At 36.7% G+C, this 19,030-nt stretch overlaps 1 protein-coding gene across 1 annotated transcript in view; it reads left to right on the top strand.

The window, feature by feature from the left end:
- Tenm2 (teneurin transmembrane protein 2) overlaps window positions 1-19,030 on the top strand; it is a 2,558,256-nt gene that overhangs the window by 1,058,560 nt on the left and 1,480,666 nt on the right. The window contains exon 5 of the mRNA XM_078052148.1: window positions 18,781-18,851. The gene's annotated coding sequence lies outside the window, so the exon portion shown is untranslated. The remainder of the gene's footprint in view (window positions 1-18,780; window positions 18,852-19,030) is intronic.

The raw sequence follows: 19,030 nt of genomic DNA on the forward strand, positions 1-19,030 counted from the left end.
GGGAACAGTCAACAGAAGCAGACCCAGAAATATCCTACAAGGATTTTACAGTATCACACAAGGATTTTAATACTAAAATATAAGATTTAACGGATCCACTACATATGTGAAACATTTTAGCGAACAAGAAGCAACTAGGGAATTTCAGCAAGCAGAACACAATTATAATGAAGAAAAAAATGGAAATGGTAGAAATAAGAAGTGAAATATAAGAAGGGAAGATCTTCTAATGTACTTAAACCAAAGACACTACACAGGAAAAAAAAAAGATTCAGTGAACATGAAGGGAGATCAATATAAATCATGCAAAACTGAAAACACTTAGAGAAAGTATATTAGTTTGCTAGAACTAACATAAGAAAATACCACAGATTAGTTGGCTTACTCTTCAGAAATACACTGTCTGCAGGCTGTAGTGTGAGCTCCAGGTATCATCAGAGTTTGTTTCTTCTGGGACTAGTCTTTCCTTGTGTTATAGATGGCCACTTGGTTCCAGTGTTGTCATCTGGTCTTCCTTCTATACATGTCTACCTTCAGAATTATTTTTCTAATAAGAAATCAATCATAGTGAATTAGAGATTACCATAAAGACCTCATTTTAATAAGTATCTCTTTAAAGTCTTTATCTTCCAATGCACCCACATTCTGAGGTACTAGAAGTTATAGCTTCAACATAAGAATTTTTGTGAAGTATAGTTCACCTTATAATAGACCCATTGGAAAATCTTCAAATCGCCTAATATACATGGAATTTGGATTCTCATAAGTGGAGACATAGAAAATCTGTAGCAGATTATGGGAGAATTTTTTTTTCTAGAATTAATTAAAGACATCTTCATAAAGATACCATTGTAGAGAATCCCCAAGGCAGATTAATACACCTAGACACATCATAGCCAAACCATTAAAAGTAAAAGATAAGGAAATCTTTTTGAAATCAGGTGTCCGTGGGGGAGATATGTATCTCATAAAAAAGAACATGGAAAGAAGTGACAGAGGGTATCTTACTTGCAAAAGTGGAAATAAGGGGACAGAGAGACAATATCACCAAAGGCCAAAAGTGAGGAAGAATCCCACAGTCAACCAAGAATCCCATAGTCAGGAAAATTATCCTTCAAAAATGAAGATGAAATGGAACTTTTTCAGACACATGAGAGGTGAGTAATTTCTCTCCGGAAATCTACACTATCAAGACACGTTAGAAAACCCTTCAGGTCAAAGTGAAGTGATAGCAAATGAAGCCGCAAGAGTAAATGAATATCACCCCAAGATGAAAGAATATTTAAAGCAAAAGTACACATGTATTTTGGAGTTTGCAGGATATAGAAATAAACAAAAAGCAAGAGATCTGATCTCAAGGGGGTTAAGGTCTTCAAACTCTAACTATCTTAGTTTCCATCTTGCAAACTGTCATGCCATAGTGAGCATTTATCCAGAGATGATTTCCTCTTCCATTTAGATAGGAAGACAAGAGACATCCAACTATCACTTTTTAAAATCTTCTTTCTTGTTTTAAAAAAATTATCTCCTGTTTTCGATCTTATGCTGTATTATTATATATTATATATATAACTACATAGATTATGTATTAGAATGTGTGTATATGTACATGTATATGTGTATACGTGTATATACACACACACACACACACACACACACATATGTGTTAGAATGTACACAACAAATATGATACTTAATTCCCCATTCAATAGGAATTTGAGAAAATGTGTGGAAGCAATGTCAACACTAGCTAGAGATCACACATAAATTGCTGCAGAAAGCATCTGAGGAAGCACTAAATTTCTCTGGATCAATTATCTCTCCCTGAGCCATGGGCTTTGCCTTGCCTGGGTGTGCAACAGAGGCCTCGTCAGCCTTCCTCTTACACTGGGCACTGATTATCAAACATCCTCTGTTGTGCTGCTTCAACTACCATCCGATTCCCCTGCAGTCAATCTCAAGTAAAACTGAAAGGCTATGTTAAAAGAGCACCAACCTTCAAAGTTGCATGTGGAAAATATTCATTTTCGCACTCTGTGATTGAAGTCAGAGATGTCTTACTGTCAGAATTCTCAAATGTCACTCCTTCTATGGGAGAGTAGAGGCCATAGGAAGCGTGTGAAACTTTCCTTTTAAAAGAACTCCAAGTGAATACTTAGTGGCAAGAGAAGGTGCCAGGTTGAAAAATGAAAGCAAGAAGGCCTTGTGAACACACAGAGCTCCAGGATCTAGACTGGGTTGGTTCTCATAATGATTATATCACTGCATAATGTGGCATTAATTTCCTGGTTCCCCTTTCTAAATTGGAGGTTGAAATGATGACCTGGTTTCGAGGTCAAGTGTTGAAAGAGTTGATCGGTTAAGCACTCTGAATTAGAGATGACACTGGCGAGGTGCCCGGGGAATTGCTCCCTGTCTCCATTCTTTTGTGAATTGCCTCTGTGCCTGTAGGTATTTTACATGTCTGAGGTTCCATTTCTTCATCTCTGAATGAATGAAGGGATGGGAATGGGTAAGTTCTGAGATTCTTTTCAAGACTGAAGTTCTATAAGTGAATGTTCTGAATTCTATTTAAGCAGAGTTACTTTAACATGGGGAGTTGTTATTGTCAAAATTAACTTAGAAAATTCCAGATAGGATATTAATTTATCATTTATCATGTTTATGTGATTTAAACAGCTAAGTTTCTCTTCATTGTCTAGGAAAGCCCAAGTTGGGGTATTTTGCTTGTGTTTAAGAACTTCATTGTATGGAAAATACTAATTTTTATACATTTAGCCTTAAAAAATATCTTTTTAAAATCTATTCTGCAGATTTGTAATACAAAAAAAATTATTTTTAGGAGCTGGCATTATTTGAATTAATATTCAATAAACTAACAACAAATTAAGAAACCTATTTCTCCCTTCAGTTTTTCAATTCAGCACATAAATGTTATTATTCTTACAGGTATAACAAATTTTAGTGATCACCTTTAAGGAAGCCTTTGATTAATGTTTGATCCTATTTACACATTTAGTTAATTAAACAACTTCAACTTTTAAATTGCATGTTTAAATTTAATGTTTGATTTCTTTTTAATTACTTCAATAGTATAAGCCTTAGCAAGAAGTAAATAGTGCTTATATGTTTTATAAGCAAGTTACAAACACGGTTTTTTTGTGTTGTACGTTCCACAATAGAATGGTGACATTTCAATCCAGAATGCACTTATGAATTAATTCTCCAATCTGATATTTTAAACTAGGATTATAAGACAACCTAGTTACATTATTAGGTCTTGCATATGTTATAAATGAAGAACCAAATTTAGTTTTTTAACACAAATATATTAATAACATGATTTTATTCCTTTAAATATTTTCCCATATTTCCTTGTTAATGAATATGCCCAGGGTTAAAAATAATATCCAGGGGCTGCGGTTGTGGCTCAGCAGTAGAACACTTGCCTAGCATGCATGAGTTCTATCCCCAGCATCACATAAAAAAAAAAAAAAAAAAAAAAACTAAATGAACCAAATAAAGGTTTTGTGTCCATTACAGCTAAAATTATTTAAAATCATAATAATATTTAGCAAGGAGATGATTATGTTGCCTGATGTAATTTGGGGCATTTCATCTTAGCCAGTTGAAATCAAACAGGGAAAAGAATATTAAGCAAGAAAGATATTTACGTGAGCTGACAGACATCCAGATGTGCAGACCTCCAGCTAGATGTGCAGATGTCCAGATGTGTAGTTCATTTCTTGCCCTAACTTCGAGGCTGGGTCCCTTTTCTACAATCACTTTACTTTCAATTCTATCACTGAGGAAAGAAGATGGTCACAGATCTACTTACTCTAGTTTCAGATACATTAGTTTGGGTCATCCTCCTTGCCATTCAATTTACTCCACTTTATTATCCCCATTAACATCAGGAAATCTCTTTCAGAGATGTCATTTCCCACAAAAATCTCCTTCAATTGTCACAAGGCTTTCCAGAATTCTAATTTTCATGTCATTCAGACCTTCTTAATATCTTGTTGAATGAAGAATAGTCTGGAACCCTTGGGGGAGTCCGTAGTAGGTAATAAACATACCATTGCGTGCCTATATTCTCCATCTTTGGATTCCTTCCCCAAAATTATTCCAGCTGGGTGTAGTGGCTCATGCCTTTAATTCCAGTGGTTTGTGAGACTAAGGCAGGAGGATCACAAGTTCAAAGCCAGCCTCAGCAACTTAGTGAGGCCCTGAGCAAAGTTGTCAGACCCTGTCTCAAAATAAAAAAGAAATAAAAAAGGGGATGTTGCTTAGTAGTTGAGTGCTCCTGAGTTTAATCCGTGGTAAAAAAAAAAAAAAAAAAGGAAAGAAAAGAAATCCATGGAATTTTTGTCTTTACAAATGTATTACATATCTATGAAAATTTCAGTCACCCAACCAAACAAACCATTTGAGTTACTTACCACTAATCAACCTAACACATTGAATCTTCCCTATAAATTCTAATGGATTACATAATGAATTTCAGATTTATTTGTTTATGACAACCTGAGAGTACTTCTCTACACATACTTTCCAGGGTTCTACCAATATAAATTCTATGATTGTTACAATTCCTTTAGGATATAAGCCTTTTTCTAGATTAAACTTTGTTCTCATACTATTGGACCTGCCTATGTTCATGGGTATTAAGGGAATGAGCTGGGTTGAAAGCATGCCATGAAAGGAATTGGCATCTTCTTGCACAGTAACTGCTTTGGTCATTTAAGGTATTCATAGGTTCTTAGATCAAGGGAAGGTTTCCTCTCATAAAGTAGGCTAAGAGGGATTTGGAGTTTCAAAGCTTTCATATTAATTTCTATCCACTCAGACATCCTCATTCCAATTTTAGGAGTTTTTCTATTCCTTGTTAACCAATGTGCTGATGTTTGTAGAAGAGACATACAGAGGAGAAGAATAGGGGGAAAGGGGTATAGGGGGAAAGAGGTAGACTGTCATTAGTTGACATTCCAGGAGCTGCTCCATCATATGATGGAGCCCCGGAGCCTGGTATCGGTGCTAATGTAAAGGAGGTACTGCTGAGTCTGCTTCTGGAGTCTCATCATTGGTACTCAGGGGGTCTGTGCACCATGCTGCTGCTGAATACCCCACATATACTGTTGCCTGTGTCCACACTGCACAGTGCTTCTGTTGTTGCTAACAGAGGTACTAAAATGAGCAGGGGGAAAGGGGCTTCTCTTGCTTTCATCCTTGAATCTCCAACTGAAACTGCATATTGGTAGATCCTAACAAGAAACCCATACTGGTAAGGAAATGTTTAAAGAGTTTCTAGGCTTCTAGAACTAGGGATTGAAGGGTATGTATGAAGAAAAGGATAGAAAAAATATCTAGAGAAACAAGGTATCTTTATAAGTTGTATGAACTGTGTCTGGCTTTTTCAGATGCTTGAACAGCATATGCATGAATAACTGTTGCTGAATTCACTTGTCCCAACATTTTTGCTTTCCACATGATATTACCAGTGAGTTTTGTTTTATGTGTGGGAAATAAACCTTTTGGTATTTCGTTTTTGTGGTAACTGAAGCAATGAATTCATTATATATCCTCTAGTTGGCTTTGTGGAATTCATTTTCCTATTGTAGCCAATCACTACAAATCTTCAAATGACAGACTCTTTCACCATTTCAATCCCCTGAGTCATTTATTATGGCTGCAAATGAATAAATTGCTTGGGGCCCAATTCTGCTGGTGATATGTGAAAGAGTTAGACTAGTGAATGTAAATCCCCTTGCATATTGACTTAAAAAAAAAAGAAAGAAATGGATCCTGTTTTCCTTTAGCTCTTTGCACTATTAATCAAAGCTAATTAAAATGAAGTGGATTAAAAAATAGCACCAAGCTTGTCTACTGTAATAGAGAGTATGTAACTGCCTAGAGAGGATTTAAATGTGTGTGGCCCCCAAATCTAATGTTGTTTCAGTCTAATGTTCTCACATAACTCTGAATTAATTAGGTGCCTACTGTGTGCAAGGAAACTCCCTCTTTTCTAGAGAATTTTAAGAACTATAGAGCATCTGGCCCTGCAAGTATATAGTTTGGGACAACAAATGTATAACAAGAGAAGTAATAATAATAGAGTACAAAAGAGGTGCTATTTCATAATAGATGTATGAAACATTAGGGTGTTATCATCATTCACCATTTGATCTTTCACCAAACTCCACAGACCTTCAAAGACCTTAAATAATATTGTGCAGAGAGAAACTCATGCTGTATATGAAATCTTAGGATATGTTAATGAACACATGGTATTCTTCCCCTAGACCTTACTCAAAAAATTAATCTCCCAGTAAATTTATATGAGGTGACTTTTTTCCCCAAGATTATTATGTTTTGGGGGTTTCTTTTTGTTGTTGTTGTTTTTTCCTAAACTCTCTTCTTCAATTAAGTCTCCTCCATCATCTTAGTACCCCACTAAATTACTTTGTTTGGAGAAATGTTAACAGAGAAGCAACAACCAAGTGGCTTTCAGTAATAGACATTTGCTCCCTTAGGGATGTGGAAGCTGGAAAGGGAAATCAAGGTGCTACCAGGGACAAGTTCTCTCTGATGGTTCTAGGGGCAATACTTCCTCTCTCTGCTAGTCTCTGTTCTTTGCCCACCATCCTTGACATTTCTTTTCTTTAAGAGTATCACCTCCATTGCTGACATTCTCAGAGAGAATATTCAAATTTTTTCTTTTCCATTCCTACCCCTACCCCATTTTTAGGACATCTGTTCTATTGGATTAGGCTGTCCTTCATGTTCTAACTTTGACTTGATTGCCACTGGAGAGATCTTACATCCAAATAAAGTCACATTTTGAAGTGCTAGGAGAGAGGACTTCAACATATCATTTTGGGGAGGATAAATTCAATTCAAAACATCCACCTTCTAAAATAAATATCCAAAGCTATAACTTCCTTGTGGTCTTTGTCATATTGATTTATTGCATTGCTAGTTAAGCAGAGAGCATTCTAGATTTCTTTAAGTGGTATTTTCTTGGCCTTTTTTATGGCACTTAATCTCAGAGTGTCTTTGCCCCAGAACCAAAATACATTCACAAAAAGATGAAGTTGTATGGATCTTATGTAACAAATAAGAGGTAAAAGTAAGGTATTATTTGTGTTATGTGTCTTCATCATAACATAGTTTGTAAAACTCTAAGGAAAAAAGTCCAATGGCTAAACAGTCTTTTTGAGGCAATGTTCGTCATGAACTTAGGATAACAAGGAAGTAAGAGGGAAGTAAGAGAACTGTTACACACAAGGCATTGCTGATCATGGAGAACTGTTGCTAGAATACAATGAACAATCTAGGCAAATACAATTATTTTTCTGTTGTTTTAGATACTCAGCAAAGGTGAACCAAATCCTGATCATGACCTTTATAAGCATCTTCATCTACCAAGTTGTTGCTATGGATGTTAAAGTAGGAGAATTGGGCTGGGGATATAGCTCAGTTAGTAGAGTACTTGCTTTATATGCACAAGGCTCTGGGTTCAATCCCCAGCACCACCACCAAAAAAAAAAAAAAGAGTAGGAGAGTCAATAGAAGCAAGCCCTCCCTCCCCTATCAAGTCTACCTTCCCCAGCTACCTTGGTTACTAGCATCAACTCCAGATTATGAAAGTATGGGGAAGAGCTCCACTAACATTCAGCGCCCAACCTTTCCTGTACACAAGGTCAAGTAGGAAAGGTGACTTAAATGGAGTACAAATGGGAAGGTAATTAGTTCAATGTATTTATAGGATATAATCATAGCAACCTAGAATCTCAGTTTTCATTTAGATTTGTTCAATGGGTTTACTTCTTCCCTAGGTCTTTATGAAAACTTAAGTAAGCACCATGACACCATGACTTTTCTGCTTATTCTTGGTCAATAAAACATGCTGTAGTCTCTTAAAGTCACCAGACAGTCTTCATTTAGTAATTAGAAAGTGTACTCTATTACAATAACAAAAAATGTTTCATAAGTGAAATCTTCTCTCTCATACTCCATTTGAGTGGCAAGACCTTTCTTAAGGAGTCTTAGGATGGAGATGGAGAAGGAAGGAAGATAAAGGCAAGAAAATTCTTATTTTAATGATGAATATTTGAGTAGCTTCATATTCCCTGGTTCTGGTAGAAATTTAATAATGTCCTTTTCTCTCATAAGCTGTTCTTATGGGCTCTTAATAGAAAACCTCATTTTACACCATTACTTGCCTCTTTAACCTAAAGGTCACTTGTTGCTAGAAATACTCTCTTGATGCTAGAAATCCAACCTGCCCTCTTTCTCAGCTTCAGGACTTTGTGACTCCTACAGTTTCTATTGATTAAGCAACTGTTCCTCTCCTGATGGCCCCTGGTAAGTTTTGTTCAGCTCAGCATGCCTGTTCGTTCACACATAGGGGTCATCTGTGTGAGCAACAGGACAGATCATTCTTCCTTTATTCCAACAGACTGAGGGCTGTTTTGTGCCATCATCTGTTTGACCCATCACTTAGCCCCAACCATTTCCATTTCTCAGCCTTTAGATTTCCTTTTTATCTTTTTCATTTATTTTGAGACAGGGTCCGGTTAACTTGCAGAGTCTGGCTTTGAACTTGTGATCTTCCTGCTTACCTTAGCTGCTCAAGTAGCAGGGGTTACAGGTGCACACCACAGTGTCTGGCTCAATATTTAGTTTTGTCATGAACAAGTAGAGCCCCAGTCCTCATGATCCCCAAGCATGGGATGGGAGGGGCTTCTATCAAGTTCCCTGAAATGGTCTTACTGAAGCATCTCTTCACTAATCTTGACATGAGAGTCACTTCACCAGGTTTTTCTCATTGACCTAAGTGGGACTCAACAAAGACTAACCACTCTCCAAAAACTCAAGTCAGAAATGCTTCTCATGCTTTCAGATCCTTTGACCTAACACAACTGATCTCATAGATTCACAAAAGTGTATTTTGGAAAATACTTGTCTTTATTTAGCATCTTACTTTGGAATCTTCTATTGGTTTCTTACTGTCTGGCTTGATATTTCCATATAACTATCCTCCCAAACTCTTATATACTGGCCATGGTTTATATATAAGGTATGCACCAAAAGTTCATTTGTGAGACAATGCAAGAATATTCAGAGGTGAAATTATTTGATTATAAGGGTTGAAATTTAATCATTGGCTTTAACCAGTGGTAGGGATTAACTAGCTGGTAACCATAGAGTGTAGCTGGAGGGAATAGTTCACTAGGGACATAACTTTTGGGTTTTTAATGTTTTCTTTGGTGAGCAGAGCTCTCTCTGCTTCTTGACTTCCTATTGCCATGTCCTTAGCTGCTTTCCTAACACTGTGCTTTCCGCCATGATGTTATGCCTCACATTGGGCCCAGAGAAATGGAGTTGGCTATCTATGAACTGAGATCTCTAAAACCATGAGCACCAAAAAATCTTTTCCTCCTCTAAAACTGTTCTTGTCAGGTCTGGTCACATCAATGAAGAAGCCAACTAAAACAATGATATAGTGCAGAGATTATGCCATGGAACTTTTCACTACAGAAACTGAGCCAGTAAGGAAAGAGCATGAAGAAATAGTGACCAAATTGTTCTCAAGCTTCTAAGCACAGCATTTCCATTTTCCTTGTGTGATTTCATGCTTTGCTGCCAACTCACATGCCTCCCAAACTGTATCCCTTCTCTACCATAAGAAGCAGGTCACCAAAGTGTGTGGCTCTTCACATCTGGTTACTAGCCACACACACACACACACACACACACACACACACACACACACACACTTTGTTATTTGAAACATATATATGTACACACACATACATACATATTTTTATGTTATTTAAAATATATATATATATAATATGTATTTATATACATATGTTTATTTGAAAGACCTATGCCTTTTAATTGCCTTTTAACATGGAGAAGGAATCATTTTGTACAATCAGGGAGGGCTTCCTCTTCTTTTGTTTGAGACTTTTAGCACCCTGTCCTGGGCTGACTTTATTTCCATGATCATATGTATGTAGATTATTTACCCTTTCTTTTTCATACATTGTCTGTGACAGTTGACCAAGTCAAGGCAATGAGTATGATGAGTGGACTATGGGCCTTATCTTCCCCAGGTGTAGGCAGTAAGGTAGTAACTTTGTTGTAAGGAATTTATAAAGTAGAACAACCAACTATAGGGAACTTATAAAGTAGTACAATCAACCAAAATCAGTCTGCTAGTTATTATTATGTCTTAGCAATTCAAAACAATGTTGTATGGATAAAGTTGTGTTTCCCCAAAAGATACATTGAAGTTTAAACCCTTTTTACCTGAGAATGTGACCTGATGTGGAAACAGGTCTCTGACAGGTATGAATAGTTAAGATGAGATGCTAAGGTAGGTAAAGAGGTGAAGATGGAGGCCAAGGCTGGAGTTGGGAGTGTAGAATCAAGAATGTTGAGAACATCTGGTGCTTTTAAGAACCTGGGAGAGAGAGATGTGAGACAAATTCTCCCTGAAAGCCCTCAGCAAGAGCTCCTAGAAGAGCTAGCCCTGCAGCGAAGCCTTGACTTCACACCTGTGACCTTCAGAGCTAGGAGAGAATTAATTTCTGTTATTCTAAGCCACCCTAGGAAACAAACACAAGCACCAATGATAAAATCCTCTACACTACCCTACTCTAAAAAGCACCAATTTAGCTACTAATATAACAAAAAAATAAAATAATAAATTAAGCTCTCTAGCCAAATACTTTTTATTTCTGAATCTGATAGATTTCCCTTCTGATTGAAACTTGACCTTGACTTTATATAGGAAGACGAAAGATATGGACTTTGTGGGACATTTCAGATGCAAACACAGCAGTTTTCCACTTTTGCCCTCTACCCTCCAACTTGAGATCCTCACTTGAACTTCTAGAGAAAACCACATTTTTGCTTTAAGTTATCACCTTCTTGTCCGAGTCTGTGGTCAGTGTGGCACTCCATAGAAGGATGTCAGCAAGACACAAAGTGTCCCATAAAATCTTCTGCTGCCAGAGACTATAACTTCCCACATGAATTACCAACTTTACAGAAGGCTATGAAGTGCAAAATTAAATGAATGAACAAAGAGAATTTATGAAAAGGAAGGAATTGTAAATAACCAGTTTTTCTACCTTTTGGATGTTCTCCTTATTCTCGTGGTCAGTGTTGACCTGCAGACACCATTTGCCCCATCATTTCCCCCCACATTTAAAATACCTAAGATGGATATTATGCATTCCCAGCCTGTCAGCTTTGGCTGAATTACAGAGTGCTCAATTATGTGCTAATCGAATAGCTGCCCAATGCAGGCCACGTAATGACTTCCTGATTATCTGCCTTTAAATGATGAATGAAATGAATATGTAACATTCTGTTCAAATATAGCATACTTAGCATGCCAAATGAAAACTGATTTTGTGCTCCTCTCTCTGAAAAACGTATATTTTATTGTAATTCACTTCAATGGTTGTGTGGTTGCTTGTTTTCTAGTCATCAAGATAAACATTGAATGAGCTATCTAGGAGAACATTCGTCTTCATTTTTGCTTTCCAACAGATGCTAAAGGTGTTAAATATTGTTTAGATTATTTGGGTTCTTCTCTTTATATCACCTCATTGGGGAAAAATGAGGAAGGTCACGTTTTACAAATAGTTCTTGTTGCCAATGTTCTAATACATTAAGAAATCAAAAAACAAAACAAAACAACAACAAAACAGCAGGCTGATGAATGTGCTGCAGGGGAAACTACATTGAAATATGAATGTATTATTTATTGTCAAAGTTACTTTTTATGAAGCAGCAATTTACGATATCAGCACCAAAACTGAGTAAATGATTTGAAAATTGGTTGTATGTTTGGTATGTAATAATATACCTGACAATAATACTTCATTGCATTATCATTTTGCCTAATTAACCCTCCATATAATAATTTCAAAAAGAAAAAACTCAAGAGTTTGTAGGCGAAAATTCATTGCATGTAATATTTACTTTTAAGAAACAAATTTTGCCAGTCCCCAGGAAAAGAAAGAGGATGGGCAGGCAAGTAAGAGGAAAGGCAATGGGAGCATAGAAACAGGGGAGGAGAGAGGGAACTTTTGGAATTTTCCAGAAATTTTACTTTTATAAGGAAAATATAATTAATTAAAATAGATATATATTAAAATTACATATGGTGATCTTCCAGGATGTTAAAATATGTGTTTTTAACATTGTCCTCAGAATATAAATTTTTCTTCTTTATCTTTTTTTTTTTTTTTTTTTGGTATTGGGGGTTGAACCAGGAAGTGCCTATCCACTGAAACACATCCCAGCAATTTCTATCTTTTATTTTGAGACAGAGTCTTGCTAAGTTGCTTAGGGCCTTGCTATGTCCCTAAGGATGGCCTTGAACTCGAGATCCTCTTACCTTAGACTCACAAGCCGCTGGGATTACAGTCCTGCACCTCCACACCCAGTTTCCTTTTTCTACCTTAGTCCACTCTTTCTTTCTCTCTCCTTCCTTCCTGCTGTCCTCACTTCCTTTCCCCTGTTTTTCTTCTTTCTCTTGCCCCATTCCCTGATTCTCCTTCTCCTTTCCTTCTTTTCATGCCCTTTTTTCTATATGTCTCCTTTGATTTGTTGCTATAAAAAATGAACCATCGGACCCATAGACAGACAGACAGACAGACACACACACACACACACACACACACACACACTCATAATTTAGATGTAGTATCACTGAATATGAAGTTTTAGTGCATTTGGTATTCACTCATAAACAGTTTTAAAATGCACCCTCTCCTGAGAATTTTCAAGTACAGCAGCAAAACCTTTCATATAATTGGTGGGTCAGATTAAAAAACTTTGTTATTGAGAAATTATCGAATGTTTCATTTCTTTTATTTGGATCTATCTGTCTATCTATGTAGATATATATAGTATGTTATTTCATTGCTATGGCAGTAATGAAACCAAAATTAGAATTTAAATAAACTTTTAAGTGTTATGTTATAGTTTCATAATGTTGCATTATGAAAATACCAATTGTAATAGCTGTAAACTATACTCAATTGTATTTTTCTCTTAAAATTTTTACTGCATTTTGTTGGTTATAAGACATGTGTTTTAACATGCCTGAAATTAAATATGTACCACCCTACTTTGGGGTGACAGCATATTTTCTTTCTTATTATTAGCATGTTTATACTTAATAGAATATGGTGCTAATGATGTAACTATAATGTCTTTAAAAAGAACAAGTCTGTACAGTTAAAAATTATATAATTTATAAAATATTTTAATTTCACCTTTTTCTGACAGTACAATCTGTATGTAGACTTTATAATGTGTAAAATATATTGACTGATAATAAATGCATGTAATTATGAAGCAACTATTTATGTGATAAATGTATATCATAACTATATTTTTGGATGGGGCACATGATCAGAAAAATTGGGGCCAAAACTTCAGCCTGTATGGTGCATTGCCTAAACCTGTTTCCCTTTTATCAATTTAGTCGATCTAGAAATAAGTAAGGAAAGAAAAGGCTAAATCCTTGGAGAAGGGGATCAACAGCACTTTATGGGCTGTACCTGCCTTTGCAGAAGAGAACTCCATAGATAAGAGTAATTAATGCTGTACTTCTTAGGACACATGAGTACTCATTTTATTACTATTAAAGCCATGTGCATGTATTAAATATACCCTTTATGTAGAATGCTTTAAAATACATATTTAATAATACATTCTTTGTAGAATACATTTTAGTAAACTTTTTACTGAAGTATGGCAAAGCATCTTAAAATTATTACTTCATCATTTGTACATTTTGCTTCTTGTTTAACAGTGCCAAACACTGTGGTATGGTGCTAGAAATTTAAGAATAGAAACCCCATACTCTTCTTGTCTAAGACATTTCATTCTGATGAGAGAGACAGGAAATTAGCAAATAAGCAACATATTTTCATAATTGATAGAAGTTACAAACAAACTAGAATCAGGTAATGCAATTGAGTTGAGAGAAGTTAATGCTAGAACACCTAATGCTGGAGCAATTTCTAAACAAGACTGATGCGTTATCAGAAATACATCCCAAATATAGCCACTCCTGTTCCTCTCCTGGGTGAGATGTTCTCCTGACTTGGAGCTTAGACACATCCTGCTGGCTGACATTCCTGCTACCAATGAGTTTATATCAGGAATCCTTCCTCCACAAGAACCTCTGAATCAGGAGACTAGGATTTCATGAGATCTTTCCCTCTGAATCTGATTCTCCAGATGTGTATTTTAGGATTCACTGCCACCTGGCATCTCTGAGGTCCTTGGGGAGGTTCAGGTGTAACAGGTGCTTTTCATCCAAAAGCCTTGCATATGTGCATTCTGATTATACAGAACAGTAAATGACAGCAGGGAGCTAGAAGTTCTGTTCAGGAGATCTGCTTCCTTCTGAGGCATGCTTGACTCACTCATTGTGCCCTGGGATGTTTAATCTAGATTTTACCTTTTGAGTGTTCTAATACAACAATCCCAATATTCTGTAATAGGAATGAGAAAATCATACGTTGCTCTGGTATGTAAGCCTTATCCATGTTATATATTTTCTGAATAGATTGCTAATGAAGAATATAGATGTATAATTTGTAATCAACCAGGTTTCCTTGACGTCCTGCCTCATGTTGGGAGACAACCTTGCAAATGGTGATGGATTTGCTCCAACCTATTATGGGAAGGAGAGAGCAAGTTGAAATTGCTCAGTAGTAATGTTTTCTGTTTCAAACCGTGTGTGTGTGTGTGTGCGCGTGTGTGTGTGCGCGCGCGCGCTCACACACGTGTTTTAACATCTAAGTGCTCCTTGTTTCAATGTATAGAAATCACACCTTCAGACTATAAACTACCCCTGCATAGAAGAGTCAACATCTTCTGTTTAGTTAGCAAAGCTAAATGGAGAAAAGTGGAGGGAGAACATCCCTGAGCAGAATTTAGCTGTACACTCAGTTAAAATCTGAAACTCCTATAATAGAAACATAGTACCCATAGGCTGAGGTATTGGTGTTGTGCAAATACTGACAGTGTCTAGGGGGACCTCATTTCTATGTGTCATCTCACAAACCCCTGAGGAATTTTTTGGTTCCAGCCAAGAGGTCTGTCTGGCTCAGGTCCTCTGAGTGTAGTCTCCTTCCCATGTTGCCCTGGAGCAGAGGTTTGCCAGGGGTGGGAGTGGGTGCCTCTGCTGTCACCAGGACAGGTCCCACCTCAGGAAGCACCTCAGCTTTTCATGTGTGTTGTTATGAAAAAGTCAAATCCTCTGGATTTCCCTCCACTCTTTGTTCCAAGCACCTGGGCGACATTCTGTTTATATAAGTATTAATGAATTCATGGGGACTTCCAAAGTCCAAAACCTAATTATGCCTTTTAGGAAGATTGGTGATGATGGTAATTGACTCACATGTTTCTTCTCTTTACATCAATTAAATGGTGTCTGTAAAAAGATAAACTGTAAGGGAAGATGATCCAAACAAGAAATTTGTAAAACTTTCACTTATGTTAAAAGAGCATTTATAATTTACCTTAATGATAGCCACTCTTCCTTGAGTTTCCACAGCTGGACGACTTGCTAAGTGCTTTAGATGTTTAGTTTTAATGCATATGCTACCATGTGAATATGTTTGTATGATAATGTACTGCATTCAGTTACTTATATGCATGTAAATATGATATGTATACTTAATTAGTATTTTATTATCAGGATTTTTCTTTTCATTAAAATAAGAACAGCACATATTAACCCAGGACTGTATTCAAATTCCTGAGATAATGCTTTTTCAAAGTATCTGGCACTTAGGCATTACTGGAAAACAGCTGATTTGACCATGATTTTGTTTGAAGGGTTCTTTTGTATAATTCTTACATAATATATGACAAACCTAAGTTTTACAGGCTCTGACTTGCTTGAAAAGATCTTCTAAGATGACAGGAGTCAGGTTTGAATGATGAACTAAAATCCTAGTTTGTATAACGACAGTATTTAGATTGTTTTGCATCATTGAGTCCTGTTCCTTCTTGATTGCTGTCTTTATGCATGTGTCTTTATGTCTTTCCTTCCTCATCCCACTTGTTTCTTTCCTAATACAATTTCTATAATTTCCCACTGGCCATGATCCTTCTCCTAGGCTTGGGGTGAATACCTAAGGAGAATACCTAAGGAGACCTTAGGAATACATTTCGCACACACACCTCATTTCACTTTATTTCTTACCTCTTCTATCTATCTGAAGAATTTGCATTTACTTTTTCTCAAGTTAAAATACACAGTCTTATTTAAGTTGCAATTGTGGCAAACATACAGTCTTATAATTTTATCAAACACATGAGAAAATATAGAGACATATGCATATAGTTTTGGGAACTGGGAATTAAAACAAGGGGCACTTTACCACTGAGCCCTTTATATTTTCTTTGAGATATGGTCTCATTAAATTAGTGAGACTGGCCTTGAACTTGCCATCCTCCTGCCTCAGCCTCTTGAGTGGCTAGTATTACAGATGTGCATCACAGTACCTGACATGAAAAAAAAATATATATATATTTATATTTATATTTATTTATTCACCAAGAAAAAACTTTGAAATTAAATACTATTACTACAAGTGCCAGAGAACTGAAGGCCAGGACAGGACCCGAGGGAAGTACATGAGGTGCCTGGGTTGCAAAATTGAAAGAGGCCCTTTTGTGCACTTGTTGCAGGTGCAGGGAAAACACCTGTAATTGTGTCTCCTTAAATTTCACATAACTGGAGCTACTTTTGCCTCTTGCTGGCCCAGTGATGTTTCTCCTAGAATCAAAAGTTTGTTCAATCATTCCTAGACTCAGAGGGAGGTTGCTTTGTTACTCTGGCTCCTATAATAGGGCTTAACTGGTAGGTCTCTTGGAATTTGCTGAAGCATGATAAAAGTTTAAAATCAGACAATGTTCTGGTAAAGGCCAGGTGTTGGAAGTATAATAAACAGCTCCCTAAAGATTAGAAAATGAATATTTAACTAGATGACTACATTTGATTTCCTTCATTTATTTTTTATTATTTCAGTGAAAACCTTCTTGATGGAAATCACATCGACAGGGTTTTAATATCTTCAGGTAAATGAAAGCTGTCATTCTAATGGGGTTGGTATTTCTGTACAGGGCTGTTTAATAAATTCTGGAGACCACAAATTTTCTTAATAGTTAAGACTTAAAAAATTCTGTGTAGATTGTGTATCAAGAGAACAAAATTTGGGGCTGGGGATGTGGCTCAAGCGGTAGTGCGCTCGCCTGGCATGCATGCGGCCCAGGTTCGATTCTCAGCACCACATACAAACAAAGATGTTGTGTCTGCCGAAAACTAAAAAATAAATATTAAAAAATTAAAAAATTCTCTCTCTCTTTCTCTCTGTCTCTCACAAAACTAGTTATATTAATTAGGTTGTGTTTACAAAAAACCTGATAGTATCTTTTAAGAAAAGGAAAAATTAGTCTCATCTGTAGACACTTTAAGTGCTTAATTATTGTTATTTTCCTTTCAGAGGCAAAGGAAACCATCATGCCCATCAAAACAGAATTCCATGCAGAGTTTTAGGTCCCTTCTTGAAAAGTTAGGTCCAAGAATCAAGGTTCTCTAGAGCTGATAATTATTAAAAATTAACAGTACAGTTTCCTTGGAGACAGAGGCAAAAAATCTGCCTTTATGTTTCTATGGCATTTATCTTGTGATAATAGTTCCAGAAACTGATGCTGGTAGAAGGAGAAACATTTTAGAGCTTCAACATGAAATTTTGCTAAGTAGGTAGTTTCCATTTATCACAATGCACAGTTTTCATTTGATTGCCTGTTCAAACTTAAAGTCCCAAAGCAGTGTAGGACCCTTGTAAATTCTTTGTTTCTTTACACTCATGCATATTCCCAGATATTACCCTGCCACCTTTATTCTGGAGAATAAAGTCTGGAGAAGGCCCATTTGCAATTCTCCTGTTGCTTTTAACTTGTGCTGCCACCACCAACGGCAGTTTACTAGTGTGTTGTTCTGTGTTGTAAATTCTCCAGGATTCTCATGAAGGTTGGACCAAGAGAAAGACATGCTTTTCGGAGTACAAGGTGCCTTATTTTGCAGCCTGATGATACTTGCCCATTCCATTCCTTTGTACTGAATTGAATTATGTCCAAACCTAAGGCAAACAATGACTTCTGTTTCTCTCTCTGTAAAAGATGAAATGAAGTAAATGCATCTTCCCCACAGAGATACACATAAATAACTGTGTGACACTGGGGGGAAAAAGCAAAACTTACTCAAAGCAGAAGGTGACTTTTTTGAGTTTGCTTTTCTAAACCATTTGATCTAGACTTCCATATCATGCTTGTTAATGGATATAGTGACAAGCTCTGCATTTCCAAATCTACTCAATCCTCATGGAAGCAGAGACTGTGAGTGAAGAAAACCTGGCTCTATCAGGTTAATCTCGGATTTCCAAACTGGGTTTAGATCAAAAAAGAAACCCAAGGTTTCCCAGTGAATGGGGATCTTGTTTTATTCTCACAAAGCTTTTCCGTCACCCACTCCAGCATGATGCTTCTGAAATTCAGAAACCTGTCACTTCTGAGATAAACCACTAATCCACCTCTGTCCTTGGCATTCTCTGTGTTCTGTGGGCAGATCTTTTTGGTGTGGATATTTCCTATCACTTATGCCCAGCGCTACCTTTGTGTTATAAGCTGATAGCTTTACCCGGTGCTTTTCCTGTCTTCCAGATTCAGCGGAGACGTCCAGACGGCTCTGTGTGGTGTTTGGAGAGTTGCCCTCAGTTGAAGCGCTTCTGCAGGTAATCCCCAGAAATGACAGCATGTGCATCATAAACCTGGAGAGTCGCTACCCAATCAAAGCATCTTTGACTTCTTGTTAGAGTAAATATGCAAATCAACCGTAGCCTCCTCTGGTACTTATCTTGTCCTTAGGCAGGATTCTAACCTTTCTGGATGCTCACATTTATGGGGGAAAAAA

The sequence above is a fragment of the Ictidomys tridecemlineatus genome, chromosome 1 (assembly GCF_052094955.1).
Source record: "Ictidomys tridecemlineatus isolate mIctTri1 chromosome 1, mIctTri1.hap1, whole genome shotgun sequence".
In the NCBI taxonomy this organism is placed as follows: domain Eukaryota; kingdom Metazoa; phylum Chordata; class Mammalia; order Rodentia; family Sciuridae; genus Ictidomys; species Ictidomys tridecemlineatus.